Below are 27495 nucleotides of genomic sequence, written 5' to 3'. Positions count from 1 at the left end.
ACTGCATTCTATCAAAAGGCCACCAGGGGGCCACCGTTTTGGTGTCAAAAGGACTTCCGTCTCAATACAAGTCAATGGAGAATTCACCAACTTCTCACTTGATTTCTAACCTCAGTAAACGTTTCCAAAATGTGTTTATGGTCTCAATCGCTAGTTTAAAGCCTTCTTCAATGCAGTATGATGTTCATTTGTGGAATTTTGGCCTCCTTGATTTTATATTTGACGATAAAGCAGGGTATGCATTAGGGCGTGGCTACGTCGTGGTTGACAGGTTGGTCGGTTCACAGGTTCAGGCGACGCCTGATGCCCACATAAGTAGAATCCGTGTAGAACAAGTGCAACATTGCATCAGTAAGAACAATGCATCGCTTCAATATGTTATCAAAAGAAGCCTTGCAGGAGTTATAGTTTCATTTGACAATAGAGGAAGCTCCGCACTAGGCAGAGCATGAAAAAATTAACGAGAACTCAGATTGTTCCTCTCCACGGAAATCTTTAGTAAAAGGCGAAAGATTTATACGATCTGAAGAGAAACGTGAGTGTACTGCCCCTTTCTTGCCACTATGGGGGTACTCATTCACTTACATACACCCTGCTGTGACGGTGGCACTTCAATCATGAACTAGTCTATAAATGACAGGAACGTCTGACTGTCTGTCTGTCTGTCTGTCTGTCTGTTATTCGCACATCTCTCGAACCGTTCATCTGATTTATTTCAAACTTGACAGGTGTCTTGCTACGGGCTCCAGTAAGTGCGGTGCCAAGTTTGACGTTGTTTGGATAAGGAATGTAAAATATATAGATACATATATGGGTAAAAGAAGCACGCATTTGCTGTTGCCGCTTCAGCCGCTGGCCACTCCCCCTCTCACACAGCACAGTGAGCACAGCGCGGGACCTAACGTGCGCTCTTGCTTGCACGCTCCAGATTTTGCTGGCGTCAAAGAACCGCTATATTGATTAGAGTTTGGTCGTCTGAATTTGTAGTGAAAACACACGCTAAAACCGATTATGCACAGGCACTAGTAGGATACTTTATATTTCACATGAATAGAAGCCCCGCAAATAGCAGGGCATCAAAAAATTCATAAAAACTCATGTTGTTCCTCTCCACGGAAATCTTTAGTAAAAGGCGAAAGATTTATACGATCTGAAGAGAAACATGAGCGTATTGCTTCTTTGCAGGAACTGTAAGGGGAGTCTGTCACTGATATACAGCCTTCAGTGAGGGTGCTGCGGATCGTCCAGGCGGGGGTTTCCGGTCCTCTGAAATGAGGCCGACGCGGAAGTAACTTACAACTGCATTCTATCAAAAGGCCACCAGGGGGCCACCGTTTTGGTGTCAAAAGGACTTCCGTCTCAATACAAGTCAATGGAGAATTCACCAACTTCTCACTTGATTTCTAACCTCAGTAAACGTTTCCAAAATGTGTTTATGGTCTCAATCGCTAGTTTAAAGCCTTCTTCAATGCAGTATGATGTTCATTTGTGGAATTTTGGCCTCCTTGATTTTATATTTGACGATAAAGCAGGGTATGCATTAGGGCGTGGCTACGTCGTGGTTGACAGGTTGGTCGGTTCACAGGTTCAGGCGACGCCTGATGCCCACATAAGTAGAATCCGTGTAGAACAAGTGCAACATTGCATCAGTAAGAACAATGCATCGCTTCAATATGTTATCAAAAGAAGCCTTGCAGGAGTTTTAGTTTCATTTGACAATAGAGTAAGCTCCGCACTAGGCAGAGCATGAAAAAATTAACGAGAACTCAGATTGTTCCTCTCCACGGAAATCTTTAGTAAAAGGCGAAAGATTTATACGATCTGAAGAGAAACGTGAGTGTACTGCCCCTTTCTTGCCACTATGGGGGTACTCATTCACTTACATACACCCTGCTGTGACGGTGGCACTTCAATCATGAACTAGTCTATAAATGACAGGAACGTCTGTCTGTCTGTCTGTCTGTCTGTCTGTCTGTCTGTTATTCGCACATCTCTCGAACCATTCATCTGATTTATTTCAAACTTGACAGGTGTCTTGCTACGGGCTCCAGTAAGTGCGGTGCCAAGTTTGACGTTGTTTGGATAAGGAATGTAAAATATATAGATACATATATGGGTAAAAGAAGCACGCATTTGCTGTTGCCGCTTCAGCCGCTGGCCACTCCCCCTCTCACACAGCACACTGAGCACAGCGCGGGACCTAACGTGCGCTCTTGCTTGCACGCTCCAGATTTTGCTGGCGTCAAAGAACCGCTATATTGATTAGAATTTGGTCGTCTGAATTTGTAGTGAAAACACACGCTAAAACCGATTATGCACAGGCACTAGTAGGATACTTTATATTTCACATGAATAGAAGCCCCGCAAATAACAGGGCATCAAAAAATTCATAAAAACTCATGTTGTTCCTCTCCACGGAAATCTTTAGTAAAAGGCGAAAGATTTATACGATCTGAAGAGAAACATGAGCGTATTGCTTCTTTGCAGGAACTGTAAGGGGAATCTGTCACTGATATACAGCCTTCAGTGAGGGTGCTGCGGATCGTCCAGGCGGGGGTTTCCGGTCCTCTGAAATGAGGCCGACGCGGAAGTAACTTACAACTGCATTCTATCAAAAGGCCACCAGGGGGCCACCGTTTTGGTGTCAAAAGGACTTCCGTCTCAATACAAGTCAATGGAGAATTCACCAACTTCTCACTTGATTTCTAACCTCAGTAAACGTTTCCAAAATGTGTTTATGGTCTCAATCGCTAGTTTAAAGCCTTCTTCAATGCAGTATGATGTTCATTTGTGGAATTTTGGCCTCCTTGATTTTATATTTGACGATAAAGCAGGGTATGCATTAGGGCGTGGCTACGTCGTGGTTGACAGGTTGGTCGGTTCACAGGTTCAGGCGACGCCTGATGCCCACATAAGTAGAATCCGTGTAGAACAAGTGCAACATTGCATCAGTAAGAACAATGCATCGCTTCAATATGTTATCAAAAGAAGCCTTGCAGGAGTTATAGTTTCATTTGACAATAGAGGAAGCTCCGCACTAGGCAGAGCATGAAAAAATTAACGAGAACTCAGATTGTTCCTCTCCACGGAAATCTTTAGTAAAAGGCGAAAGATTTATACGATCTGAAGAGAAACGTGAGTGTACTGCCCCTTTCTTGCCACTATGGGGGTACTCATTCACTTACATACACCCTGCTGTGACGGTGGCACTTCAATCATGAACTAGTCTATAAATGACAGGAACGTCTGACTGTCTGTCTGTCTGTCTGTCTGTCTGTTATTCGCACATCTCTCGAACCGTTCATCTGATTTATTTCAAACTTGACAGGTGTCTTGCTACGGGCTCCAGTAAGTGCGGTGCCAAGTTTGACGTTGTTTGGATAAGGAATGTAAAATATATAGATACATATATGGGTAAAAGAAGCACGCATTTGCTGTTGCCGCTTCAGCCGCTGGCCACTCCCCCTCTCACACAGCACAGTGAGCACAGCGCGGGACCTAACGTGCGCTCTTGCTTGCACGCTCCAGATTTTGCTGGCGTCAAAGAACCGCTATATTGATTAGAGTTTGGTCGTCTGAATTTGTAGTGAAAACACACGCTAAAACCGATTATGCACAGGCACTAGTAGGATACTTTATATTTCACATGAATAGAAGCCCCGCAAATAGCAGGGCATCAAAAAATTCATAAAAACTCATGTTGTTCCTCTCCACGGAAATCTTTAGTAAAAGGCGAAAGATTTATACGATCTGAAGAGAAACATGAGCGTATTGCTTCTTTGCAGGAACTGTAAGGGGAGTCTGTCACTGATATACAGCCTTCAGTGAGGGTGCTGCGGATCGTCCAGGCGGGGGTTTCCGGTCCTCTGAAATGAGGCCGACGCGGAAGTAACTTACAACTGCATTCTATCAAAAGGCCACCAGGGGGCCACCGTTTTGGTGTCAAAAGGACTTCCGTCTCAATACAAGTCAATGGAGAATTCACCAACTTCTCACTTGATTTCTAACCTCAGTAAACGTTTCCAAAATGTGTTTATGGTCTCAATCGCTAGTTTAAAGCCTTCTTCAATGCAGTATGATGTTCATTTGTGGAATTTTGGCCTCCTTGATTTTATATTTGACGATAAAGCAGGGTATGCATTAGGGCGTGGCTACGTCGTGGTTGACAGGTTGGTCGGTTCACAGGTTCAGGCGACGCCTGATGCCCACATAAGTAGAATCCGTGTAGAACAAGTGCAACATTGCATCAGTAAGAACAATGCATCGCTTCAATATGTTATCAAAAGAAGCCTTGCAGGAGTTATAGTTTCATTTGACAATAGAGGAAGCTCCGCACTAGGCAGAGCATGAAAAAATTAACGAGAACTCAGATTGTTCCTCTCCACGGAAATCTTTAGTAAAAGGCGAAAGATTTATACGATCTGAAGAGAAACGTGAGTGTACTGCCCCTTTCTTGCCACTATGGGGGTACTCATTCACTTACATACACCCTGCTGTGACGGTGGCACTTCAATCATGAACTAGTCTATAAATGACAGGAACGTCTGTCTGTCTGTCTGTCTGTCTGTCTGTCTGTCTGTCTGTCTGTTATTCGCACATCTCTCGAACCATTCATCTGATTTATTTCAAACTTGACAGGTGTCTTGCTACGGGCTCCAGTAAGTGCGGTGCCAAGTTTGACGTTGTTTGGATAAGGAATGTAAAATATATAGATACATATATGGGTAAAAGAAGCACGCATTTGCTGTTGCCGCTTCAGCCGCTGGCCACTCCCCCTCTCACACAGCACACTGAGCACAGCGCGGGACCTAACGTGCGCTCTTGCTTGCACGCTCCAGATTTTGCTGGCGTCAAAGAACCGCTATATTGATTAGAATTTGGTCGTCTGAATTTGTAGTGAAAACACACGCTAAAACCGATTATGCACAGGCACTAGTAGGATACTTTATATTTCACATGAATAGAAGCCCCGCAAATAACAGGGCATCAAAAAATTCATAAAAACTCATGTTGTTCCTCTCCACGGAAATCTTTAGTAAAAGGCGAAAGATTTATACGATCTGAAGAGAAACATGAGCGTATTGCTTCTTTGCAGGAACTGTAAGGGGAATCTGTCACTGATATACAGCCTTCAGTGAGGGTGCTGCGGATCGTCCAGGCGGGGGTTTCCGGTCCTCTGAAATGAGGCCGACGCGGAAGTAACTTACAACTGCATTCTATCAAAAGGCCACCAGGGGGCCACCGTTTTGGTGTCAAAAGGACTTCCGTCTCAATACAAGTCAATGGAGAATTCACCAACTTCTCACTTGATTTCTAACCTCAGTAAACGTTTCCAAAATGTGTTTATGGTCTCAATCGCTAGTTTAAAGCCTTCTTCAATGCAGTATGATGTTCATTTGTGGAATTTTGGCCTCCTTGATTTTATATTTGACGATAAAGCAGGGTATGCATTAGGGCGTGGCTACGTCGTGGTTGACAGGTTGGTCGGTTCACAGGTTCAGGCGACGCCTGATGCCCACATAAGTAGAATCCGTGTAGAACAAGTGCAACATTGCATCAGTAAGAACAATGCATCGCTTCAATATGTTATCAAAAGAAGCCTTGCAGGAGTTATAGTTTCATTTGACAATAGAGGAAGCTCCGCACTAGGCAGAGCATGAAAAAATTAACGAGAACTCAGATTGTTCCTCTCCACGGAAATCTTTAGTAAAAGGCGAAAGATTTATACGATCTGAAGAGAAACGTGAGTGTACTGCCCCTTTCTTGCCACTATGGGGGTACTCATTCACTTACATACACCCTGCTGTGACGGTGGCACTTCAATCATGAACTAGTCTATAAATGACAGGAACGTCTGACTGTCTGTCTGTCTGTCTGTCTGTCTGTTATTCGCACATCTCTCGAACCGTTCATCTGATTTATTTCAAACTTGACAGGTGTCTTGCTACGGGCTCCAGTAAGTGCGGTGCCAAGTTTGACGTTGTTTGGATAAGGAATGTAAAATATATAGATACATATATGGGTAAAAGAAGCACGCATTTGCTGTTGCCGCTTCAGCCGCTGGCCACTCCCCCTCTCACACAGCACAGTGAGCACAGCGCGGGACCTAACGTGCGCTCTTGCTTGCACGCTCCAGATTTTGCTGGCGTCAAAGAACCGCTATATTGATTAGAGTTTGGTCGTCTGAATTTGTAGTGAAAACACACGCTAAAACCGATTATGCACAGGCACTAGTAGGATACTTTATATTTCACATGAATAGAAGCCCCGCAAATAGCAGGGCATCAAAAAATTCATAAAAACTCATGTTGTTCCTCTCCACGGAAATCTTTAGTAAAAGGCGAAAGATTTATACGATCTGAAGAGAAACATGAGCGTATTGCTTCTTTGCAGGAACTGTAAGGGGAGTCTGTCACTGATATACAGCCTTCAGTGAGGGTGCTGCGGATCGTCCAGGCGGGGGTTTCCGGTCCTCTGAAATGAGGCCGACGCGGAAGTAACTTACAACTGCATTCTATCAAAAGGCCACCAGGGGGCCACCGTTTTGGTGTCAAAAGGACTTCCGTCTCAATACAAGTCAATGGAGAATTCACCAACTTCTCACTTGATTTCTAACCTCAGTAAACGTTTCCAAAATGTGTTTATGGTCTCAATCGCTAGTTTAAAGCCTTCTTCAATGCAGTATGATGTTCATTTGTGGAATTTTGGCCTCCTTGATTTTATATTTGACGATAAAGCAGGGTATGCATTAGGGCGTGGCTACGTCGTGGTTGACAGGTTGGTCGGTTCACAGGTTCAGGCGACGCCTGATGCCCACATAAGTAGAATCCGTGTAGAACAAGTGCAACATTGCATCAGTAAGAACAATGCATCGCTTCAATATGTTATCAAAAGAAGCCTTGCAGGAGTTATAGTTTCATTTGACAATAGAGGAAGCTCCGCACTAGGCAGAGCATGAAAAAATTAACGAGAACTCAGATTGTTCCTCTCCACGGAAATCTTTAGTAAAAGGCGAAAGATTTATACGATCTGAAGAGAAACGTGAGTGTACTGCCCCTTTCTTGCCACTATGGGGGTACTCATTCACTTACATACACCCTGCTGTGACGGTGGCACTTCAATCATGAACTAGTCTATAAATGACAGGAACGTCTGTCTGTCTGTCTGTCTGTCTGTCTGTCTGTCTGTCTGTCTGTTATTCGCACATCTCTCGAACCATTCATCTGATTTATTTCAAACTTGACAGGTGTCTTGCTACGGGCTCCAGTAAGTGCGGTGCCAAGTTTGACGTTGTTTGGATAAGGAATGTAAAATATATAGATACATATATGGGTAAAAGAAGCACGCATTTGCTGTTGCCGCTTCAGCCGCTGGCCACTCCCCCTCTCACACAGCACACTGAGCACAGCGCGGGACCTAACGTGCGCTCTTGCTTGCACGCTCCAGATTTTGCTGGCGTCAAAGAACCGCTATATTGATTAGAATTTGGTCGTCTGAATTTGTAGTGAAAACACACGCTAAAACCGATTATGCACAGGCACTAGTAGGATACTTTATATTTCACATGAATAGAAGCCCCGCAAATAACAGGGCATCAAAAAATTCATAAAAACTCATGTTGTTCCTCTCCACGGAAATCTTTAGTAAAAGGCGAAAGATTTATACGATCTGAAGAGAAACATGAGCGTATTGCTTCTTTGCAGGAACTGTAAGGGGAATCTGTCACTGATATACAGCCTTCAGTGAGGGTGCTGCGGATCGTCCAGGCGGGGGTTTCCGGTCCTCTGAAATGAGGCCGACGCGGAAGTAACTTACAACTGCATTCTATCAAAAGGCCACCAGGGGGCCACCGTTTTGGTGTCAAAAGGACTTCCGTCTCAATACAAGTCAATGGAGAATTCACCAACTTCTCACTTGATTTCTAACCTCAGTAAACGTTTCCAAAATGTGTTTATGGTCTCAATCGCTAGTTTAAAGCCTTCTTCAATGCAGTATGATGTTCATTTGTGGAATTTTGGCCTCCTTGATTTTATATTTGACGATAAAGCAGGGTATGCATTAGGGCGTGGCTACGTCGTGGTTGACAGGTTGGTCGGTTCACAGGTTCAGGCGACGCCTGATGCCCACATAAGTAGAATCCGTGTAGAACAAGTGCAACATTGCATCAGTAAGAACAATGCATCGCTTCAATATGTTATCAAAAGAAGCCTTGCAGGAGTTATAGTTTCATTTGACAATAGAGGAAGCTCCGCACTAGGCAGAGCATGAAAAAATTAACGAGAACTCAGATTGTTCCTCTCCACGGAAATCTTTAGTAAAAGGCGAAAGATTTATACGATCTGAAGAGAAACGTGAGTGTACTGCCCCTTTCTTGCCACTATGGGGGTACTCATTCACTTACATACACCCTGCTGTGACGGTGGCACTTCAATCATGAACTAGTCTATAAATGACAGGAACGTCTGACTGTCTGTCTGTCTGTCTGTTATTCGCACATCTCTCGAACCGTTCATCTGATTTATTTCAAACTTGACAGGTGTCTTGCTACGGGCTCCAGTAAGTGCGGTGCCAAGTTTGACGTTGTTTGGATAAGGAATGTAAAATATATAGATACATATATGGGTAAAAGAAGCACGCATTTGCTGTTGCCGCTTCAGCCGCTGGCCACTCCCCCTCTCACACAGCACAGTGAGCACAGCGCGGGACCTAACGTGCGCTCTTGCTTGCACGCTCCAGATTTTGCTGGCGTCAAAGAACCGCTATATTGATTAGAGTTTGGTCGTCTGAATTTGTAGTGAAAACACACGCTAAAACCGATTATGCACAGGCACTAGTAGGATACTTTATATTTCACATGAATAGAAGCCCCGCAAATAGCAGGGCATCAAAAAATTCATAAAAACTCATGTTGTTCCTCTCCACGGAAATCTTTAGTAAAAGGCGAAAGATTTATACGATCTGAAGAGAAACATGAGCGTATTGCTTCTTTGCAGGAACTGTAAGGGGAGTCTGTCACTGATATACAGCCTTCAGTGAGGGTGCTGCGGATCGTCCAGGCGGGGGTTTCCGGTCCTCTGAAATGAGGCCGACGCGGAAGTAACTTACAACTGCATTCTATCAAAAGGCCACCAGGGGGCCACCGTTTTGGTGTCAAAAGGACTTCCGTCTCAATACAAGTCAATGGAGAATTCACCAACTTCTCACTTGATTTCTAACCTCAGTAAACGTTTCCAAAATGTGTTTATGGTCTCAATCGCTAGTTTAAAGCCTTCTTCAATGCAGTATGATGTTCATTTGTGGAATTTTGGCCTCCTTGATTTTATATTTGACGATAAAGCAGGGTATGCATTAGGGCGTGGCTACGTCGTGGTTGACAGGTTGGTCGGTTCACAGGTTCAGGCGACGCCTGATGCCCACATAAGTAGAATCCGTGTAGAACAAGTGCAACATTGCATCAGTAAGAACAATGCATCGCTTCAATATGTTATCAAAAGAAGCCTTGCAGGAGTTATAGTTTCATTTGACAATAGAGGAAGCTCCGCACTAGGCAGAGCATGAAAAAATTAACGAGAACTCAGATTGTTCCTCTCCACGGAAATCTTTAGTAAAAGGCGAAAGATTTATACGATCTGAAGAGAAACGTGAGTGTACTGCCCCTTTCTTGCCACTATGGGGGTACTCATTCACTTACATACACCCTGCTGTGACGGTGGCACTTCAATCATGAACTAGTCTATAAATGACAGGAACGTCTGTCTGTCTGTCTGTCTGTCTGTCTGTCTGTCTGTTATTCGCACATCTCTCGAACCATTCATCTGATTTATTTCAAACTTGACAGGTGTCTTGCTACGGGCTCCAGTAAGTGCGGTGCCAAGTTTGACGTTGTTTGGATAAGGAATGTAAAATATATAGATACATATATGGGTAAAAGAAGCACGCATTTGCTGTTGCCGCTTCAGCCGCTGGCCACTCCCCCTCTCACACAGCACACTGAGCACAGCGCGGGACCTAACGTGCGCTCTTGCTTGCACGCTCCAGATTTTGCTGGCGTCAAAGAACCGCTATATTGATTAGAATTTGGTCGTCTGAATTTGTAGTGAAAACACACGCTAAAACCGATTATGCACAGGCACTAGTAGGATACTTTATATTTCACATGAATAGAAGCCCCGCAAATAGCAGGGCATCAAAAAATTCATAAAAACTCATGTTGTTCCTCTCCACGGAAATCTTTAGTAAAAGGCGAAAGATTTATACGATCTGAAGAGAAACATGAGCGTATTGCTTCTTTGCAGGAACTGTAAGGGGAATCTGTCACTGATATACAGCCTTCAGTGAGGGTGCTGCGGATCGTCCAGGCGGGGGTTTCCGGTCCTCTGAAATGAGGCCGACGCGGAAGTAACTTACAACTGCATTCTATCAAAAGGCCACCAGGGGGCCACCGTTTTGGTGTCAAAAGGACTTCCGTCTCAATACAAGTCAATGGAGAATTCACCAACTTCTCACTTGATTTCTAACCTCAGTAAACGTTTCCAAAATGTGTTTATGGTCTCAATCGCTAGTTTAAAGCCTTCTTCAATGCAGTATGATGTTCATTTGTGGAATTTTGGCCTCCTTGATTTTATATTTGACGATAAAGCAGGGTATGCATTAGGGCGTGGCTACGTCGTGGTTGACAGGTTGGTCGGTTCACAGGTTCAGGCGACGCCTGATGCCCACATAAGTAGAATCCGTGTAGAACAAGTGCAACATTGCATCAGTAAGAACAATGCATCGCTTCAATATGTTATCAAAAGAAGCCTTGCAGGAGTTATAGTTTCATTTGACAATAGAGGAAGCTCCGCACTAGACAGAGCATGAAAAAATTAACGAGAACTCAGATTGTTCCTCTCCACGGAAATCTTTAGTAAAAGGCGAAAGATTTATACGATCTGAAGAGAAACGTGAGTGTACTGCCCCTTTCTTGCCACTATGGGGGTACTCATTCACTTACATACACCCTGCTGTGACGGTGGCACTTCAATCATGAACTAGTCTATAAATGACAGGAACGTCTGTCTGTCTGTCTGTCTGTCTGTCTGTCTGTCTGTCTGTCTGTTATTCGCACATCTCTCGAACCATTCATCTGATTTATTTCAAACTTGACAGGTGTCTTGCTACGGGCTCCAGTAAGTGCGGTGCCAAGTTTGACGTTGTTTGGATAAGGAATGTAAAATATATAGATACATATATGGGTAAAAGAAGCACGCATTTGCTGTTGCCGCTTCAGCCGCTGGCCACTCCCCCTCTCACACAGCACACTGAGCACAGCGCGGGACCTAACGTGCGCTCTTGCTTGCACGCTCCAGATTTTGCTGGCGTCAAAGAACCGCTATATTGATTAGAATTTGGTCGTCTGAATTTGTAGTGAAAACACACGCTAAAACCGATTATGCACAGGCACTAGTAGGATACTTTATATTTCACATGAATAGAAGCCCCGCAAATAGCAGGGCATCAAAAAATTCATAAAAACTCATGTTGTTCCTCTCCACTGAAATCTTTAGTAAAAGGCGAAAGATTTATACGATCTGAAGAGAAACATGAGCGTATTGCTTCTTTGCAGGAACTGTAAGGGGAATCTGTCACTGATATACAGCCTTCAGTGAGGGTGCTGCGGATCGTCCAGGCGGGGGTTTCCGGTCCTCTGAAATGAGGCCGACGCGGAAGTAACTTACAACTGCATTCTATCAAAAGGCCACCAGGGGGCCACCGTTTTGGTGTCAAAAGGACTTCCGTCTCAATACAAGTCAATGGAGAATTCACCAACTTCTCACTTGATTTCTAACCTCAGTAAACGTTTCCAAAATGTGTTTATGGTCTCAATCGCTAGTTTAAAGCCTTCTTCAATGCAGTATGATGTTCATTTGTGGAATTTTGGCCTCCTTGATTTTATATTTGACGATAAAGCAGGGTATGCATTAGGGCGTGGCTACGTCGTGGTTGACAGGTTGGTCGGTTCACAGGTTCAGGCGACGCCTGATGCCCACATAAGTAGAATCCGTGTAGAACAAGTGCAACATTGCATCAGTAAGAACAATGCATCGCTTCAATATGTTATCAAAAGAAGCCTTGCAGGAGTTATAGTTTCATTTGACAATAGAGGAAGCTCCGCACTAGGCAGAGCATGAAAAAATTAACGAGAACTCAGATTGTTCCTCTCCACGGAAATCTTTAGTAAAAGGCGAAAGATTTATACGATCTGAAGAGAAACGTGAGTGTACTGCCCCTTTCTTGCCACTATGGGGGTACTCATTCACTTACATACACCCTGCTGTGACGGTGGCACTTCAATCATGAACTAGTCTATAAATGACAGGAACGTCTGACTGTCTGTCTGTCTGTCTGTCTGTCTGTTATTCGCACATCTCTCGAACCGTTCATCTGATTTATTTCAAACTTGACAGGTGTCTTGCTACGGGCTCCAGTAAGTGCGGTGCCAAGTTTGACGTTGTTTGGATAAGGAATGTAAAATATATAGATACATATATGGGTAAAAGAAGCACGCATTTGCTGTTGCCGCTTCAGCCGCTGGCCACTCCCCCTCTCACACAGCACAGTGAGCACAGCGCGGGACCTAACGTGCGCTCTTGCTTGCACGCTCCAGATTTTGCTGGCGTCAAAGAACCGCTATATTGATTAGAGTTTGGTCGTCTGAATTTGTAGTGAAAACACACGCTAAAACCGATTATGCACAGGCACTAGTAGGATACTTTATATTTCACATGAATAGAAGCCCCGCAAATAGCAGGGCATCAAAAAATTCATAAAAACTCATGTTGTTCCTCTCCACGGAAATCTTTAGTAAAAGGCGAAAGATTTATACGATCTGAAGAGAAACATGAGCGTATTGCTTCTTTGCAGGAACTGTAAGGGGAGTCTGTCACTGATATACAGCCTTCAGTGAGGGTGCTGCGGATCGTCCAGGCGGGGGTTTCCGGTCCTCTGAAATGAGGCCGACGCGGAAGTAACTTACAACTGCATTCTATCAAAAGGCCACCAGGGGGCCACCGTTTTGGTGTCAAAAGGACTTCCGTCTCAATACAAGTCAATGGAGAATTCACCAACTTCTCACTTGATTTCTAACCTCAGTAAACGTTTCCAAAATGTGTTTATGGTCTCAATCGCTAGTTTAAAGCCTTCTTCAATGCAGTATGATGTTCATTTGTGGAATTTTGGCCTCCTTGATTTTATATTTGACGATAAAGCAGGGTATGCATTAGGGCGTGGCTACGTCGTGGTTGACAGGTTGGTCGGTTCACAGGTTCAGGCGACGCCTGATGCCCACATAAGTAGAATCCGTGTAGAACAAGTGCAACATTGCATCAGTAAGAACAATGCATCGCTTCAATATGTTATCAAAAGAAGCCTTGCAGGAGTTATAGTTTCATTTGACAATAGAGGAAGCTCCGCACTAGGCAGAGCATGAAAAAATTAACGAGAACTCAGATTGTTCCTCTCCACGGAAATCTTTAGTAAAAGGCGAAAGATTTATACGATCTGAAGAGAAACGTGAGTGTACTGCCCCTTTCTTGCCACTATGGGGGTACTCATTCACTTACATACACCCTGCTGTGACGGTGGCACTTCAATCATGAACTAGTCTATAAATGACAGGAACGTCTGACTGTCTGTCTGTCTGTCTTTTATTCGCATATCTCTCGAACCGTTCATCTGATTTATTTCAAACTTGACAGGTGTCTTGCTACGGGCTCCAGTAAGTGCAGTGCAAAGTTTGACGTTGTTTGGATAAGGAATGTAAAAGATATAGATACATATATGGGTAAAAGAAGCACGCATTTGCTGTTGCCGCTTCAGCTGCTGGCCACTCCCCCTCTCACACAGCACACTGAGCACAGCGCGGGACCTAACGTGCGCTCTTGCTTGCACGCTCCAGATTTTGCTGGCGTCAAAGAACCGCTATATTGATTAGAGTTTGGTCGTCTGAATTTGTAGTGAAAACACACGCTAAAACCGATTATGCACAGGCACTAGTAGGATACTTTATATTTCACATGAATAGAAGCCCTGCAAATAGCAGGGCATCAAAAAATTCATAAAAACTCATGTTGTTCCTCTCCACGGAAATCTTTAGTAAAAGGCGAAAGATTTATACGATCTGAAGAGAAACATGAGCGTATTGCTTCTTTGCAGGAACTGTAAGGGGACTCTGTCACTGATATACAGCCTTCAGTGAGGGTGCTGCGGATCGTCCAGGCGGGGGTTTCCGGTCCTCTGAAATGAGGCCGACGCGGAAGTAACTTACAACTGCATTCTATCAAAAGGCCACCAGGGGGCCACCGTTTTGGTGTCAAAAGGACTTCCGTCTCAATACAAGTCAATGGAGAATTCACCAACTTCTCACTTGATTTCTAACCTCAGTAAACGTTTCCAAAATGTTTTTATGGTCTCAATCGCTAGTTTAAAGCCATCTTCAATGCAGTATGATGTTCATTTGTGGAATTTTGGCCTCCTTGATTTTATATTTGACTATAAAGCAGGGTATGCATTAGGGCGTGGCTACGTCGTGGTTGACAGGTTGGTCGGTTCACAGGTTCAGGCGACGCCTGATGCCCACATAAGTAGAATCCGTGTAGAACAAGTGCAACATTGCATCAGTAAGAACAATGCATCGCTTCAATATGTTATCAAAAGAAGCCTTGCAGGAGTTATAGTTTCACTTGACAATAGAGGAAGCTCCGCACTAGGCAGAGCATGAAAAAATTAACGAGAACTCAGATTGTTCCTCTCCACGGAAATCTTTAGTAAAAGGCGAAAGATTTATACGATCTGAAGAGAAACGTGAGTGTACTGCCCCTTTCTTGCCACTATGGGGGTACTCATTCACTTACATACACCCTGCTGTGACGGTGGCACTTCAATCATGAACTAGTCTATAAATGACAGGAACGTCTGACTGTCTGTCTGTCTGTCTTTTATTCGCATATCTCTCGAACCGTTCATCTGATTTATTTCAAACTTGACAGGTGTCTTGCTACGGGCTCCAGTAAGTGCAGTGCCAAGTTTGACGTTGTTTGGATAAGGAATGTAAAAGATATAGATACATATATGGGTAAAAGAAGCACGCATTTGCTGTTGCCGCTTCAGCTGCTGGCCACTCCCCCTCTCACACAGCACACTGAGCACAGCGCGGGACCTAACGTGCGCTCTTGCTTGCACGCTCCAGATTTTGCTGGCGTCAAAGAACCGCTATATTGATTAGAGTTTGGTCGTCTGAATTTGTAGTGAAAACACACGCTAAAACCGATTATGCACAGGCACTAGTAGGATACTTTATATTTCACATGAATAGAAGCCCCGCAAATAGCAGGGCATCAAAAAATTCATAAAAACTCATGTTGTTCCTCTCCACGGAAATCTTTAGTAAAAGGCGAAAGATTTATACGATCTGAAGAGAAACATGAGCGTATTGCTTCTTTGCAGGAACTGTAAGGGGACTCTGTCACTGATATACAGCCTTCAGTGAGGGTGCTGCGGATCGTCCAGGCGGGGGTTTCCGGTCCTCTGAAATGAGGCCGACGCGGAAGTAACTTACAACTGCATTCTATCAAAAGGCCACCAGGGGGCCACCGTTTTGGTGTCAAAAGGACTTCCGTCTCAATACAAGTCAATGGAGAATTCACCAACTTCTCACTTGATTTCTAACCTCAGTAAACGTTTCCAAAATGTTTTTATGGTCTCAATCGCTAGTTTAAAGCCATCTTCAATGCAGTATGATGTTCATTTGTGGAATTTTGGCCTCCTTGATTTTATATTTGACTATAAAGCAGGGTATGCATTAGGGCGTGGCTACGTCGTGGTTGACAGGTTGGTCGGTTCACAGGTTCAGGCGACGCCTGATGCCCACATAAGTAGAATCCGTGTAGAACAAGTGCAACATTGCATCAGTAAGAACAATGCATCGCTTCAATATGTTATCAAAAGAAGCCTTGCAGGAGTTATAGTTTCATTTGACAATAGAGGAAGCTCCGCACTAGGCAGAGCATGAAAAAATTAACGAGAACTCAGATTGTTCCTCTCCACGGAAATCTTTAGTAAAAGGCGAAAGATTTATACGATCTGAAGAGAAACGTGAGTGTACTGCCCCTTTCTTGCCACTATGGGGGTACTCATTCACTTACATACACCCTGCTGTGACGGTGGCACTTCAATCATGAACTAGTCTATAAATGACAGGAACGTCTGACTGTCTGTCTGTCTGTCTTTTATTCGCATATCTCTCGAACCGTTCATCTGATTTATTTCAAACTTGACAGGTGTCTTGCTACGGGCTCCAGTAAGTGCGGTGCCAAGTTTGACGTTGTTTGGATAAGGAATGTAAAAGATATAGATACATATATGGGTAAAAGAAGCACGCATTTGCTGTTGCCGCTTCAGCCGCTGGCCACTCCCCCTCTCACACAGCACACTGAGCACAGCGCGGGACCTAACGTGCGCTCTTGCTTGCACGCTCCAGATTTTGCTGGCGTCAAAGAACCGCTATATTGATTAGAATTTGGTCGTCTGAATTTGTAGTGAAAACACACGCTAAAACCGATTATGCACAGGCACTAGTAGGATACTTTATATTTCACATGAATAGAAGCCCCGCAAATAGCAGGGCATCAAAAAATTCATAAAAACTCATGTTGTTCCTCTCCACGGAAATCTTTAGTAAAAGGCGAAAGATTTATACGATCTGAAGAGAAACATGAGCGTATTGCTTCTTTGCAGGAACTGTAAGGGGACTCTGTCACTGATATACAGCCTTCAGTGAGGGTGCTGCGGATCGTCCAGGCGGGGGTTTCCGGTCCTCTGAAATGAGGCCGACGCGGAAGTAACTTACAACTGCATTCTATCAAAAGGCCACCAGGGGGCCACCGTTTTGGTGTCAAAAGGACTTCCGTCTCAATACAAGTCAATGGAGAATTCACCAACTTCTCACTTGATTTCTAACCTCAGTAAACGTTTCCAAAATGTTTTTATGGTCTCAATCGCTAGTTTAAAGCCATCTTCAATGCAGTATGATGTTCATTTGTGGAATTTTGGCCTCCTTGATTTTATATTTGACTATAAAGCAGGGTATGCATTAGGGCGTGGCTACGTCGTGGTTGACAGGTTGGTCGGTTCACAGGTTCAGGCGACGCCTGATGCCCACATAAGTAGAATCCGTGTAGAACAAGTGCAACATTGCATCAGTAAGAACAATGCATCGCTTCAATATGTTATCAAAAGAAGCCTTGCAGGAGTTATAGTTTCATTTGACAATAGAGGAAGCTCCGCACTAGGCAGAGCATGAAAAAATTAACGAGAACTCAGATTGTTCCTCTCCACGGAAATCTTTAGTAAAAGGCGAAAGATTTATACGATCTGAAGAGAAACGTGAGTGTACTGCCCCTTTCTTGCCACTATGGGGGTACTCATTCACTTACATACACCCTGCTGTGACGGTGGCACTTCAATCATGAACTAGTCTATAAATGACAGAAACGTCTGACTGTCTGTCTGTCTGTCTTTTATTCGCATATCTCTCGAACCGTTCATCTGATTTATTTCAAACTTGACAGGTGTCTTGCTACGGGCTCCAGTAAGTGCGGTGCCAAGTTTGACGTTGTTTGGATAAGGAATGTAAAAGATATAGATACATATATGGGTAAAAGAAGCACGCATTTGCTGTTGCCGCTTCAGCCGCTGGCCACTCCCCCTCTCACACAGCACACTGAGCACAGCGCGGGACCTAACGTGCGCTCTTGCTTGCACGCTCCAGATTTTGCTGGCGTCAAAGAACCGCTATATTGATTAGAATTTGGTCGTCTGAATTTGTAGTGAAAACACACGCTAAAACCGATTATGCACAGGCACTAGTAGGATACTTTATATTTCACATGAATAGAAGCCCCGCAAATAGCAGGGCATCAAAAAATTCATAAAAACTCATGTTGTTCCTCTCCACGGAAATCTTTAGTAAAAGGCGAAAGATTTATACGATCTGAAGAGAAACATGAGCGTATTGCTTCTTTGCAGGAACTGTAAGGGGACTCTGTCACTGATATACAGCCTTCAGTGAGGGTGCTGCGGATCGTCCAGGCGGGGGTTTCCGGTCCTCTGAAATGAGGCCGACGCGGAAGTAACTTACAACTGCATTCTATCAAAAGGCCACCAGGGGGCCACCGTTTTGGTGTCAAAAGGACTTCCGTCTCAATACAAGTCAATGGAGAATTCACCAACTTCTCACTTGATTTCTAACCTCAGTAAACGTTTCCAAAATGTTTTTATGGTCTCAATCGCTAGTTTAAAGCCATCTTCAATGCAGTATGATGTTCATTTGTGGAATTTTGGCCTCCTTGATTTTATATTTGACTATAAAGCAGGGTATGCATTAGGGCGTGGCTACGTCGTGGTTGACAGGTTGGTCGGTTCACAGGTTCAGGCGACGCCTGATGCCCACATAAGTAGAATCCGTGTAGAACAAGTGCAACATTGCATCAGTAAGAACAATGCATCGCTTCAATATGTTATCAAAAGAAGCCTTGCAGGAGTTATAGTTTCACTTGACAATAGAGGAAGCTCCGCACTAGGCAGAGCATGAAAAAATTAACGAGAACTCAGATTGTTCCTCTCCACGGAAATCTTTAGTAAAAGGCGAAAGATTTATACGATCTGAAGAGAAACGTGAGTGTACTGCCCCTTTCTTGCCACTATGGGGGTACTCATTCACTTACATACACCCTGCTGTGACGGTGGCACTTCAATCATGAACTAGTCTATAAATGACAGGAACGTCTGACTGTCTGTCTGTCTGTCTTTTATTCGCATATCTCTCGAACCGTTCATCTGATTTATTTCAAACTTGACAGGTGTCTTGCTACGGGCTCCAGTAAGTGCGGTGCCAAGTTTGACGTTGTTTGGATAAGGAATGTAAAAGATATAGATACATATATGGGTAAAAGAAGCACGCATTTGCTGTTGCCGCTTCAGCCGCTGGCCACTCCCCCTCTCACACAGCACACTGAGCACAGCGCGGGACCTAACGTGCGCTCTTGCTTGCACGCTCCAGATTTTGCTGGCATCAAAGAACCGCTATATTGATTAGAGTTTGGTCGTCTGAATTTGTAGTGAAAACACACGCTAAAACCGATTATGCACAGGCACTAGTAGGATACTTTATATTTCACATGAATAGAAGCCCCGCAAATAGCAGGGCATCAAAAAATTCATAAAAACTCATGTTGTTCCTCTCCACGGAAATCTTTAGTAAAAGGCGAAAGATTTATACGATCTGAAGAGAAACATGAGCGTATTGCTTCTTTGCAGGAACTGTAAGGGGACTCTGTCACTGATATACAGCCTTCAGTGAGGGTGCTGCGGATCGTCCAGGCGGGGGTTTCCGGTCCTCTGAAATGAGGCCGACGCGGAAGTAACTTACAACTGCATTCTATCAAAAGGCCACCAGGGGGCCACCGTTTTGGTGTCAAAAGGACTTCCGTCTCAATACAAGTCAATGGAGAATTCACCAACTTCTCACTTGATTTCTAACCTCAGTAAACGTTTCCAAAATGTTTTTATGGTCTCAATCGCTAGTTTAAAGCCATCTTCAATGCAGTATGATGTTCATTTGTGGAATTTTGGCCTCCTTGATTTTATATTTGACTATAAAGCAGGGTATGCATTAGGGCGTGGCTACGTCGTGGTTGACAGGTTGGTCGGTTCACAGGTTCAGGCGACGCCTGATGCCCACATAAGTAGAATCCGTGTAGAACAAGTGCAACATTGCATCAGTAAGAACAATGCATCGCTTCAATATGTTATCAAAAGAAGCCTTGCAGGAGTTATAGTTTCACTTGACAATAGAGGAAGCTCCGCACTAGGCAGAGCATGAAAAAATTAACGAGAACTCAGATTGTTCCTCTCCACGGAAATCTTTAGTAAAAGGCGAAAGATTTATACGATCTGAAGAGAAACGTGAGTGTACTGCCCCTTTCTTGCCACTATGGGGGTACTCATTCACTTACATACACCCTGCTGTGACGGTGGCACTTCAATCATGAACTAGTCTATAAATGACAGGAACGTCTGACTGTCTGTCTGTCTGTCTTTTATTCGCATATCTCTCGAACCGTTCATCTGATTTATTTCAAACTTGACAGGTGTCTTGCTACGGGCTCCAGTAAGTGCAGTGCCAAGTTTGACGTTGTTTGGATAAGGAATGTAAAAGATATAGATACATATATGGGTAAAAGAAGCACGCATTTGCTGTTGCCGCTTCAGCTGCTGGCCACTCCCCCTCTCACACAGCACACTGAGCACAGCGCGGGACCTAACGTGCGCTCTTGCTTGCACGCTCCAGATTCTGCTGGCGTCAAAGAACCGCTATATTGATTAGAGTTTGGTCGTCTGAATTTGTAGTGAAAACACACGCTAAAGCCGATTATGCACTGCACTAGTAGGATACTTTATATTTCACATGAATAGAAGCCCCGCAAATAGCAGGGCATCAAAAAATTCATAAAAACTCATGTTGTTCCTCTCCACGGAAATCTTTAGTAAAAGGCGAAAGATTTATACGATCTGAAGAGAAACATGAGCGCATTGCTTCTTTGCAGGAACTGTAAGGGGACTCTGTCACTGATATACAGCCTTCAGTGAGGGTGCTGCGGATCGTCCAGGCGGGGGTTTCCGGTCCTCTGAAATGAGGCCGACGCGGAAGTAACTTACAACTGCATTCTATCAAAAGGCCACCAGGGGGCCACCGTTTTGGTGTCAAAAGGACTTCCGTCTCAATACAAGTCAATGGAGAATTCACCAACTTCTCACTTGATTTCTAACCTCAGTAAACGTTTCCAAAATGTGTTTATGGTCTCAATCGCTAGTTTAAAGCCTTCTTCAATGCAGTATGATGTTCATTTGTGGAATTTTGGCTTCCTTGATTTTATATTTGACGATAAAGCAGGGTATGCATTAGGGCGTGGCTACGTCGTGGTTGACAGGTTGGTCGGTTCACAGGTTCAGGCGACGCCTGATGCCCACATAAGTAGAATCCGTGTAGAACAAGTGCAACATTGCATCAGTAAGAACAATGCATCGCTTCAATATGTTATCAAAAGAAGCCTTGCAGGAGTTATAGTTTCATTTGACAATAGAGGAAGCTCCGCACTAGGCAGAGCATGAAAAAATTAACGAGAACTCAGATTGTTCCTCTCCACGGAAATCTTTAGTAAAAGGCGAAAGATTTATACGATCTGAAGAGAAACGTGAGTGTACTGCCCCTTTCTTGCCACTATGGGGGTACTCATTCACTTACATACACCCTGCTGTGACGGTGGCACTTCAATCATGAACTAGTCTATAAATGACAGGAACGTCTGACTGTCTGTCTGTCTGTCTTTTATTCGCATATCTCTCGAACCGTTCATCTGATTTATTTCAAACTTGACAGGTGTCTTGCTACGGGCTCCAGTAAGTGCGGTGCCAAGTTTGACGTTGTTTGGATAAGGAATGTAAAAGATATAGATACATATATGGGTAAAAGAAGCACGCATTTGCTGTTGCCGCTTCAGCCGCTGGCCACTCCCCCTCTCACACAGCACACTGAGCACAGCGCGGGACCTAACGTGCGCTCTTGCTTGCACGCTCCAGATTTTGCTGGCGTCAAAGAACCGCTATATTGATTAGAATTTGGTCGTCTGAATTTGTAGTGAAAACACACGCTAAAACCGATTATGCACAGGCACTAGTAGGATACTTTATATTTCACATGAATAGAAGCCCCGCAAATAGCAGGGCATCAAAAAATTCATAAAAACTCATGTTGTTCCTCTCCACGGAAATCTTTAGTAAAAGGCGAAAGATTTATACGATCTGAAGAGAAACATGAGCGTATTGCTTCTTTGCAGGAACTGTAAGGGGACTCTGTCACTGATATACAGCCTTCAGTGAGGGTGCTGCGGATCGTCCAGGCGGGGGTTTCCGGTCCTCTGAAATGAGGCCGACGCGGAAGTAACTTACAACTGCATTCTATCAAAAGGCCACCAGGGGGCCACCGTTTTGGTGTCAAAAGGACTTCCGTCTCAATACAAGTCAATGGAGAATTCACCAACTTCTCACTTGATTTCTAACCTCAGTAAACGTTTCCAAAATGTTTTTATGGTCTCAATCGCTAGTTTAAAGCCATCTTCAATGCAGTATGATGTTCATTTGTGGAATTTTGGCCTCCTTGATTTTATATTTGACTATAAAGCAGGGTATGCATTAGGGCGTGGCTACGTCGTGGTTGACAGGTTGGTCGGTTCACAGGTTCAGGCGACGCCTGATGCCCACATAAGTAGAATCCGTGTAGAACAAGTGCAACATTGCATCAGTAAGAACAATGCATCGCTTCAATATGTTATCAAAAGAAGCCTTGCAGGAGTTATAGTTTCATTTGACAATAGAGGAAGCTCCGCACTAGGCAGAGCATGAAAAAATTAACGAGAACTCAGATTGTTCCTCTCCACGGAAATCTTTAGTAAAAGGCGAAAGATTTATACGATCTGAAGAGAAACGTGAGTGTACTGCCCCTTTCTTGCCACTATGGGGGTACTCATTCACTTACATACACCCTGCTGTGACGGTGGCACTTCAATCATGAACTAGTCTATAAATGACAGGAACGTCTGACTGTCTGTCTGTCTGTCTTTTATTCGCATATCTCTCGAACCGTTCATCTGATTTATTTCAAACTTGACAGGTGTCTTGCTACGGGCTCCAGTAAGTGCGGTGCCAAGTTTGACGTTGTTTGGATAAGGAATGTAAAAGATATAGATACATATATGGGTAAAAGAAGCACGCATTTGCTGTTGCCGCTTCAGCCGCTGGCCACTCCCCCTCTCACACAGCACACTGAGCACAGCGCGGGACCTAACGTGCGCTCTTGCTTGCACGCTCCAGATTTTGCTGGCGTCAAAGAACCGCTATATTGATTAGAGTTTGGTCGTCTGAATTTGTAGTGAAAACACACGCTAAAACCGATTATGCACAGGCACTAGTAGGATACTTTATATTTCACATGAATAGAAGCCCCGCAAATAGCAGGGCATCAAAAAATTCATAAAAACTCATGTTGTTCCTCTCCACGGAAATCTTTAGTAAAAGGCGAAAGATTTATACGATCTGAAGAGAAACATGAGCGTATTGCTTCTTTGCAGGAACTGTAAGGGGACTCTGTCACTGATAAACAGCCTTCAGTGAGGGTGCTGCGGATCGTCCAGGCGGGGGTTTCCGGTCCTCTGAAATGAGGCCGACGCGGAAGTAACTTACAACTGCATTCTATCAAAAGGCCACCAGGGGGCCACCGTTTTGGTGTCAAAAGGACTTCCGTCTCAATACAAGTCAATGGAGAATTCACCAACTTCTCACTTGATTTCTAACCTCAGTAAACGTTTCCAAAATGTTTTTATGGTCTCAATCGCTAGTTTAAAGCCATCTTCAATGCAGTATGATGTTCATTTGTGGAATTTTGGCCTCCTTGATTTTATATTTGACTATAAAGCAGGGTATGCATTAGGGCGTGGCTACGTCGTGGTTGACAGGTTGGTCGGTTCACAGGTTCAGGCGACGCCTGATGCCCACATAAGTAGAATCCGTGTAGAACAAGTGCAACATTGCATCAGTAAGAACAATGCATCGCTTCAATATGTTATCAAAAGAAGCCTTGCAGGAGTTATAGTTTCACTTGACAATAGAGGAAGCTCCGCACTAGGCAGAGCATGAAAAAATTAACGAGAACTCAGATTGTTCCTCTCCACGGAAATCTTTAGTAAAAGGCGAAAGATTTATACGATCTGAAGAGAAACGTGAGTGTACTGCCCCTTTCTTGCCACTATGGGGGTACTCATTCACTTACATACACCCTGCTGTGACGGTGGCACTTCAATCATGAACTAGTCTATAAATGACAGGAACGTCTGACTGTCTGTCTGTCTGTCTTTTATTCGCATATCTCTCGAACCGTTCATCTGATTTATTTCAAACTTGACAGGTGTCTTGCTACGGGCTCCAGTAAGTGCAGTGCCAAGTTTGACGTTGTTTGGATAAGGAACGTAAAAGATATAGATACATATATGGGTAAAAGAAGCACGCATTTGCTGTTGCCGCTTCAGCTGCTGGCCACTCCCCCTCTCACACAGCACACTGAGCACAGCGCGGGACCTAACGTGCGCTCTTGCTTGCACGCTCCAGATTTTGCTGGCGTCAAAGAACCGCTATATTGATTAGAGTTTGGTCGTCTGAATTTGTAGTGAAAACACACGCTAAAACCGATTATGCACAGGCACTAGTAGGATACTTTATATTTCACATGAATAGAAGCCCCGCAAATAGCAGGGCATCAAAAAATTCATAAAAACTCATGTTGTTCCTCTCCACGGAAATCTTTAGTAAAAGGCGAAAGATTTATACGATCTGAAGAGAAACATGAGCGTATTGCTTCTTTGCAGGAACTGTAAGGGGACTCTGTCACTGATATACAGCCTTCAGTGAGGGTGCTGCGGATCGTCCAGGCGGGGGTTTCCGGTCCTCTGAAATGAGGCCGACGCGGAAGTAACTTACAACTGCATTCTATCAAAAGGCCACCAGGGGGCCACCGTTTTGGTGTCAAAAGGACTTCCGTCTCAATACAAGTCAATGGAGAATTCACCAACTTCTCACTTGATTTCTAACCTCAGTAAACGTTTCCAAAATGTTTTTATGGTCTCAATCGCTAGTTTAAAGCCATCTTCAATGCAGTATGATGTTCATTTGTGGAATTTTGGCCTCCTTGATTTTATATTTGACTATAAAGCAGGGTATGCATTAGGGCGTGGCTACGTCGTGGTTGACAGGTTGGTCGGTTCACAGGTTCAGGCGACGCCTGATGCCCACATAAGTAGAATCCGTGTAGAACAAGTGCAACATTGCATCAGTAAGAACAATGCATCGCTTCAATATGTTATCAAAAGAAGCCTTGCAGGAGTTATAGTTTCATTTGACAATAGAGGAAGCTCCGCACTAGGCAGAGCATGAAAAAATTAACGAGAACTCAGATTGTTCCTCTCCACGGAAATCTTTAGTAAAAGGCGAAAGATTTATACGATCTGAAGAGAAACGTGAGTGTACTGCCCCTTTCTTGCCACTATGGGGGTACTCATTCACTTACATACACCCTGCTGTGACGGTGGCACTTCAATCATGAACTAGTCTATAAATGACAGGAACGTCTGACTGTCTGTCTGTCTGTCTTTTATTCGCATATCTCTCGAACCGTTCATCTGATTTATTTCAAACTTGACAGGTGTCTTGCTACGGGCTCCAGTAAGTGCGGTGCCAAGTTTGACGTTGTTTGGATAAGGAATGTAAAAGATATAGATACATATATGGGTAAAAGAAGCACGCATTTGCTGTTGCCGCTTCAGCCGCTGGCCACTCCCCCTCTCACACAGCACACTGAGCACAGCGCGGGACCTAACGTGCGCTCTTGCTTGCACGCTCCAGATTTTGCTGGCGTCAAAGAACCGCTATATTGATTAGAGTTTGGTCGTCTGAATTTGTAGTGAAAACACACGCTAAAACCGATTATGCACAGGCACTAGTAGGATACTTTATATTTCACATGAATAGAAGCCCCGCAAATAGCAGGGCATCAAAAAATTCATAAAAACTCATGTTGTTCCTCTCCACGGAAATCTTTAGTAAAAGGCGAAAGATTTATACGATCTGAAGAGAAACATGAGCGTATTGCTTCTTTGCAGGAACTGTAAGGGGACTCTGTCACTGATATACAGCCTTCAGTGAGGGTGCTGCGGATCGTCCAGGCGGGGGTTTCCGGTCCTCTGAAATGAGGCCGACGCGGAAGTAACTTACAACTGCATTCTATCAAAAGGCCACCAGGGGGCCACCGTTTTGGTGTCAAAAGGACTTCCGTCTCAATACAAGTCAATGGAGAATTCACCAACTTCTCACTTGATTTCTAACCTCAGTAAACGTTTCCAAAATGTTTTTATGGTCTCAATCGCTAGTTTAAAGCCATCTTCAATGCAGTATGATGTTCATTTGTGGAATTTTGGCCTCCTTGATTTTATATTTGACTATAAAGCAGGGTATGCATTAGGGCGTGGCTACGTCGTGGTTGACAGGTTGGTCGGTTCACAGGTTCAGGCGACGCCTGATGCCCACATAAGTAGAATCCGTGTAGAACAAGTGCAACATTGCATCAGTAAGAACAATGCATCGCTTCAATATGTTATCAAAAGAAGCCTTGCAGGAGTTATAGTTTCACTTGACAATAGAGGAAGCTCCGCACTAGGCAGAGCATGAAAAAATTAACGAGAACTCAGATTGTTCCTCTCCACGGAAATCTTTAGTAAAAGGCGAAAGATTTATACGATCTGAAGAGAAACGTGAGTGTACTGCCCCTTTCTTGCCACTATGGGGGTACTCATTCACTTACATACACCCTGCTGTGACGGTGGCACTTCAATCATGAACTAGTCTATAAATGACAGGAACGTCTGACTGTCTGTCTGTCTGTCTTTTATTCGCATATCTCTCGAACCGTTCATCTGATTTATTTCAAACTTGACAGGTGTCTTGCTACGGGCTCCAGTAAGTGCAGTGCCAAGTTTGACGTTGTTTGGATAAGGAACGTAAAAGATATAGATACATATATGGGTAAAAGAAGCACGCATTTGCTGTTGCCGCTTCAGCTGCTGGCCACTCCCCCTCTCACACAGCACACTGAGCACAGCGCGGGACCTAACGTGCGCTCTTGCTTGCACGCTCCAGATTTTGCTGGCGTCAAAGAACCGCTATATTGATTAGAGTTTGGTCGTCTGAATTTGTAGTGAAAACACACGCTAAAACCGATTATGCACAGGCACTAGTAGGATACTTTATATTTCACATGAATAGAAGCCCCGCAAATAGCAGGGCATCAAAAAATTCATAAAAACTCATGTTGTTCCTCTCCACGGAAATCTTTAGTAAAAGGCGAAAGATTTATACGATCTGAAGAGAAACATGAGCGTATTGCTTCTTTGCAGGAACTGTAAGGGGACTCTGTCACTGATATACAGCCTTCAGTGAGGGTGCTGCGGATCGTCCAGGCGGGGGTTTCCGGTCCTCTGAAATGAGGCCGACGCGGAAGTAACTTACAACTGCATTCTATCAAAAGGCCACCAGGGGGCCACCGTTTTGGTGTCAAAAGGACTTCCGTCTCAATACAAGTCAATGGAGAATTCACCAACTTCTCACTTGATTTCTAACCTCAGTAAACGTTTCCAAAATGTTTTTATGGTCTCAATCGCTAGTTTAAAGCCATCTTCAATGCAGTATGATGTTCATTTGTGGAATTTTGGCCTCCTTGATTTTATATTTGACTATAAAGCAGGGTATGCATTAGGGCGTGGCTACGTCGTGGTTGACAGGTTGGTCGGTTCACAGGTT

At 44.1% G+C, this 27495-nt stretch overlaps 42 non-coding genes across 42 annotated transcripts; all 42 read right to left on the bottom strand.

Annotated features, from left to right (window-relative positions):
• Positions 1–428: 428 nt before the first annotated feature.
• Positions 429–543, bottom strand: LOC134004026 (U5 spliceosomal RNA). Its single transcript, XR_009927757.1, has one exon. It is a non-coding gene; the product is annotated as a U5 spliceosomal RNA (small nuclear RNA).
• Positions 544–1055: 512 nt separating this feature from the next.
• On the bottom strand, positions 1056–1169 carry LOC134004100 (U5 spliceosomal RNA). The gene has a single exon (XR_009927829.1). It is a non-coding gene; the product is annotated as a U5 spliceosomal RNA (small nuclear RNA).
• Positions 1170–1726: 557 nt separating this feature from the next.
• LOC134004023 (U5 spliceosomal RNA) lies at positions 1727–1841 on the bottom strand. The gene has a single exon (XR_009927755.1). It is a non-coding gene; the product is annotated as a U5 spliceosomal RNA (small nuclear RNA).
• Positions 1842–2357: 516 nt separating this feature from the next.
• On the bottom strand, positions 2358–2471 carry LOC134003943 (U5 spliceosomal RNA). Its single transcript, XR_009927679.1, has one exon. It is a non-coding gene; the product is annotated as a U5 spliceosomal RNA (small nuclear RNA).
• A 557-nt stretch (positions 2472–3028) lies between these two features.
• On the bottom strand, positions 3029–3143 carry LOC134004022 (U5 spliceosomal RNA). Its single transcript, XR_009927754.1, has one exon. It is a non-coding gene; the product is annotated as a U5 spliceosomal RNA (small nuclear RNA).
• A 512-nt stretch (positions 3144–3655) lies between these two features.
• On the bottom strand, positions 3656–3769 carry LOC134004099 (U5 spliceosomal RNA). The gene has a single exon (XR_009927828.1). It is a non-coding gene; the product is annotated as a U5 spliceosomal RNA (small nuclear RNA).
• Positions 3770–4326: 557 nt separating this feature from the next.
• Positions 4327–4441, bottom strand: LOC134004021 (U5 spliceosomal RNA). Its single transcript, XR_009927753.1, has one exon. It is a non-coding gene; the product is annotated as a U5 spliceosomal RNA (small nuclear RNA).
• A 524-nt stretch (positions 4442–4965) lies between these two features.
• Positions 4966–5079, bottom strand: LOC134003931 (U5 spliceosomal RNA). The gene has a single exon (XR_009927668.1). It is a non-coding gene; the product is annotated as a U5 spliceosomal RNA (small nuclear RNA).
• A 557-nt stretch (positions 5080–5636) lies between these two features.
• On the bottom strand, positions 5637–5751 carry LOC134004020 (U5 spliceosomal RNA). Its single transcript, XR_009927752.1, has one exon. It is a non-coding gene; the product is annotated as a U5 spliceosomal RNA (small nuclear RNA).
• A 512-nt stretch (positions 5752–6263) lies between these two features.
• LOC134004097 (U5 spliceosomal RNA) lies at positions 6264–6377 on the bottom strand. The gene has a single exon (XR_009927827.1). It is a non-coding gene; the product is annotated as a U5 spliceosomal RNA (small nuclear RNA).
• Positions 6378–6934: 557 nt separating this feature from the next.
• On the bottom strand, positions 6935–7049 carry LOC134004019 (U5 spliceosomal RNA). Its single transcript, XR_009927751.1, has one exon. It is a non-coding gene; the product is annotated as a U5 spliceosomal RNA (small nuclear RNA).
• A 524-nt stretch (positions 7050–7573) lies between these two features.
• LOC134004095 (U5 spliceosomal RNA) lies at positions 7574–7687 on the bottom strand. Its single transcript, XR_009927825.1, has one exon. It is a non-coding gene; the product is annotated as a U5 spliceosomal RNA (small nuclear RNA).
• Positions 7688–8244: 557 nt separating this feature from the next.
• On the bottom strand, positions 8245–8359 carry LOC134004018 (U5 spliceosomal RNA). The gene has a single exon (XR_009927750.1). It is a non-coding gene; the product is annotated as a U5 spliceosomal RNA (small nuclear RNA).
• Positions 8360–8863: 504 nt separating this feature from the next.
• Positions 8864–8977, bottom strand: LOC134004096 (U5 spliceosomal RNA). Its single transcript, XR_009927826.1, has one exon. It is a non-coding gene; the product is annotated as a U5 spliceosomal RNA (small nuclear RNA).
• Positions 8978–9534: 557 nt separating this feature from the next.
• Positions 9535–9649, bottom strand: LOC134004017 (U5 spliceosomal RNA). Its single transcript, XR_009927749.1, has one exon. It is a non-coding gene; the product is annotated as a U5 spliceosomal RNA (small nuclear RNA).
• A 516-nt stretch (positions 9650–10165) lies between these two features.
• On the bottom strand, positions 10166–10279 carry LOC134004094 (U5 spliceosomal RNA). Its single transcript, XR_009927824.1, has one exon. It is a non-coding gene; the product is annotated as a U5 spliceosomal RNA (small nuclear RNA).
• A 557-nt stretch (positions 10280–10836) lies between these two features.
• LOC134003968 (U5 spliceosomal RNA) lies at positions 10837–10951 on the bottom strand. Its single transcript, XR_009927703.1, has one exon. It is a non-coding gene; the product is annotated as a U5 spliceosomal RNA (small nuclear RNA).
• A 524-nt stretch (positions 10952–11475) lies between these two features.
• LOC134003971 (U5 spliceosomal RNA) lies at positions 11476–11589 on the bottom strand. Its single transcript, XR_009927706.1, has one exon. It is a non-coding gene; the product is annotated as a U5 spliceosomal RNA (small nuclear RNA).
• A 557-nt stretch (positions 11590–12146) lies between these two features.
• Positions 12147–12261, bottom strand: LOC134004016 (U5 spliceosomal RNA). The gene has a single exon (XR_009927748.1). It is a non-coding gene; the product is annotated as a U5 spliceosomal RNA (small nuclear RNA).
• A 512-nt stretch (positions 12262–12773) lies between these two features.
• LOC134004093 (U5 spliceosomal RNA) lies at positions 12774–12887 on the bottom strand. Its single transcript, XR_009927823.1, has one exon. It is a non-coding gene; the product is annotated as a U5 spliceosomal RNA (small nuclear RNA).
• A 557-nt stretch (positions 12888–13444) lies between these two features.
• On the bottom strand, positions 13445–13559 carry LOC134004015 (U5 spliceosomal RNA). The gene has a single exon (XR_009927747.1). It is a non-coding gene; the product is annotated as a U5 spliceosomal RNA (small nuclear RNA).
• A 504-nt stretch (positions 13560–14063) lies between these two features.
• Positions 14064–14177, bottom strand: LOC134004072 (U5 spliceosomal RNA). The gene has a single exon (XR_009927802.1). It is a non-coding gene; the product is annotated as a U5 spliceosomal RNA (small nuclear RNA).
• Positions 14178–14734: 557 nt separating this feature from the next.
• Positions 14735–14849, bottom strand: LOC134004014 (U5 spliceosomal RNA). The gene has a single exon (XR_009927746.1). It is a non-coding gene; the product is annotated as a U5 spliceosomal RNA (small nuclear RNA).
• A 504-nt stretch (positions 14850–15353) lies between these two features.
• Positions 15354–15467, bottom strand: LOC134004092 (U5 spliceosomal RNA). The gene has a single exon (XR_009927821.1). It is a non-coding gene; the product is annotated as a U5 spliceosomal RNA (small nuclear RNA).
• A 557-nt stretch (positions 15468–16024) lies between these two features.
• LOC134004012 (U5 spliceosomal RNA) lies at positions 16025–16139 on the bottom strand. The gene has a single exon (XR_009927744.1). It is a non-coding gene; the product is annotated as a U5 spliceosomal RNA (small nuclear RNA).
• A 504-nt stretch (positions 16140–16643) lies between these two features.
• Positions 16644–16757, bottom strand: LOC134004091 (U5 spliceosomal RNA). Its single transcript, XR_009927820.1, has one exon. It is a non-coding gene; the product is annotated as a U5 spliceosomal RNA (small nuclear RNA).
• Positions 16758–17314: 557 nt separating this feature from the next.
• On the bottom strand, positions 17315–17429 carry LOC134004011 (U5 spliceosomal RNA). Its single transcript, XR_009927743.1, has one exon. It is a non-coding gene; the product is annotated as a U5 spliceosomal RNA (small nuclear RNA).
• A 504-nt stretch (positions 17430–17933) lies between these two features.
• On the bottom strand, positions 17934–18047 carry LOC134004090 (U5 spliceosomal RNA). Its single transcript, XR_009927819.1, has one exon. It is a non-coding gene; the product is annotated as a U5 spliceosomal RNA (small nuclear RNA).
• A 557-nt stretch (positions 18048–18604) lies between these two features.
• On the bottom strand, positions 18605–18719 carry LOC134004010 (U5 spliceosomal RNA). Its single transcript, XR_009927742.1, has one exon. It is a non-coding gene; the product is annotated as a U5 spliceosomal RNA (small nuclear RNA).
• Positions 18720–19223: 504 nt separating this feature from the next.
• LOC134004089 (U5 spliceosomal RNA) lies at positions 19224–19337 on the bottom strand. Its single transcript, XR_009927818.1, has one exon. It is a non-coding gene; the product is annotated as a U5 spliceosomal RNA (small nuclear RNA).
• A 557-nt stretch (positions 19338–19894) lies between these two features.
• On the bottom strand, positions 19895–20009 carry LOC134004008 (U5 spliceosomal RNA). The gene has a single exon (XR_009927741.1). It is a non-coding gene; the product is annotated as a U5 spliceosomal RNA (small nuclear RNA).
• Positions 20010–20512: 503 nt separating this feature from the next.
• On the bottom strand, positions 20513–20626 carry LOC134004000 (U5 spliceosomal RNA). Its single transcript, XR_009927734.1, has one exon. It is a non-coding gene; the product is annotated as a U5 spliceosomal RNA (small nuclear RNA).
• A 557-nt stretch (positions 20627–21183) lies between these two features.
• LOC134004007 (U5 spliceosomal RNA) lies at positions 21184–21298 on the bottom strand. The gene has a single exon (XR_009927740.1). It is a non-coding gene; the product is annotated as a U5 spliceosomal RNA (small nuclear RNA).
• A 504-nt stretch (positions 21299–21802) lies between these two features.
• On the bottom strand, positions 21803–21916 carry LOC134004088 (U5 spliceosomal RNA). The gene has a single exon (XR_009927817.1). It is a non-coding gene; the product is annotated as a U5 spliceosomal RNA (small nuclear RNA).
• Positions 21917–22473: 557 nt separating this feature from the next.
• Positions 22474–22588, bottom strand: LOC134004006 (U5 spliceosomal RNA). Its single transcript, XR_009927739.1, has one exon. It is a non-coding gene; the product is annotated as a U5 spliceosomal RNA (small nuclear RNA).
• Positions 22589–23092: 504 nt separating this feature from the next.
• Positions 23093–23206, bottom strand: LOC134004087 (U5 spliceosomal RNA). The gene has a single exon (XR_009927816.1). It is a non-coding gene; the product is annotated as a U5 spliceosomal RNA (small nuclear RNA).
• Positions 23207–23763: 557 nt separating this feature from the next.
• Positions 23764–23878, bottom strand: LOC134004005 (U5 spliceosomal RNA). Its single transcript, XR_009927738.1, has one exon. It is a non-coding gene; the product is annotated as a U5 spliceosomal RNA (small nuclear RNA).
• A 504-nt stretch (positions 23879–24382) lies between these two features.
• Positions 24383–24496, bottom strand: LOC134004086 (U5 spliceosomal RNA). Its single transcript, XR_009927815.1, has one exon. It is a non-coding gene; the product is annotated as a U5 spliceosomal RNA (small nuclear RNA).
• A 557-nt stretch (positions 24497–25053) lies between these two features.
• Positions 25054–25168, bottom strand: LOC134004004 (U5 spliceosomal RNA). Its single transcript, XR_009927737.1, has one exon. It is a non-coding gene; the product is annotated as a U5 spliceosomal RNA (small nuclear RNA).
• Positions 25169–25672: 504 nt separating this feature from the next.
• On the bottom strand, positions 25673–25786 carry LOC134004085 (U5 spliceosomal RNA). Its single transcript, XR_009927814.1, has one exon. It is a non-coding gene; the product is annotated as a U5 spliceosomal RNA (small nuclear RNA).
• Positions 25787–26343: 557 nt separating this feature from the next.
• On the bottom strand, positions 26344–26458 carry LOC134004002 (U5 spliceosomal RNA). Its single transcript, XR_009927736.1, has one exon. It is a non-coding gene; the product is annotated as a U5 spliceosomal RNA (small nuclear RNA).
• A 504-nt stretch (positions 26459–26962) lies between these two features.
• LOC134004083 (U5 spliceosomal RNA) lies at positions 26963–27076 on the bottom strand. Its single transcript, XR_009927812.1, has one exon. It is a non-coding gene; the product is annotated as a U5 spliceosomal RNA (small nuclear RNA).
• Between the last annotated feature and the right edge of the window lie 419 nt (positions 27077–27495).

Source organism: Scomber scombrus, chromosome 21, assembly GCF_963691925.1.
Source record: "Scomber scombrus chromosome 21, fScoSco1.1, whole genome shotgun sequence".
In the NCBI taxonomy this organism is placed as follows: domain Eukaryota; kingdom Metazoa; phylum Chordata; class Actinopteri; order Scombriformes; family Scombridae; genus Scomber; species Scomber scombrus.
Note: the sequence above shows the minus strand (reverse complement) of the source record. Positions and strands in the feature narration are given on the sequence as shown.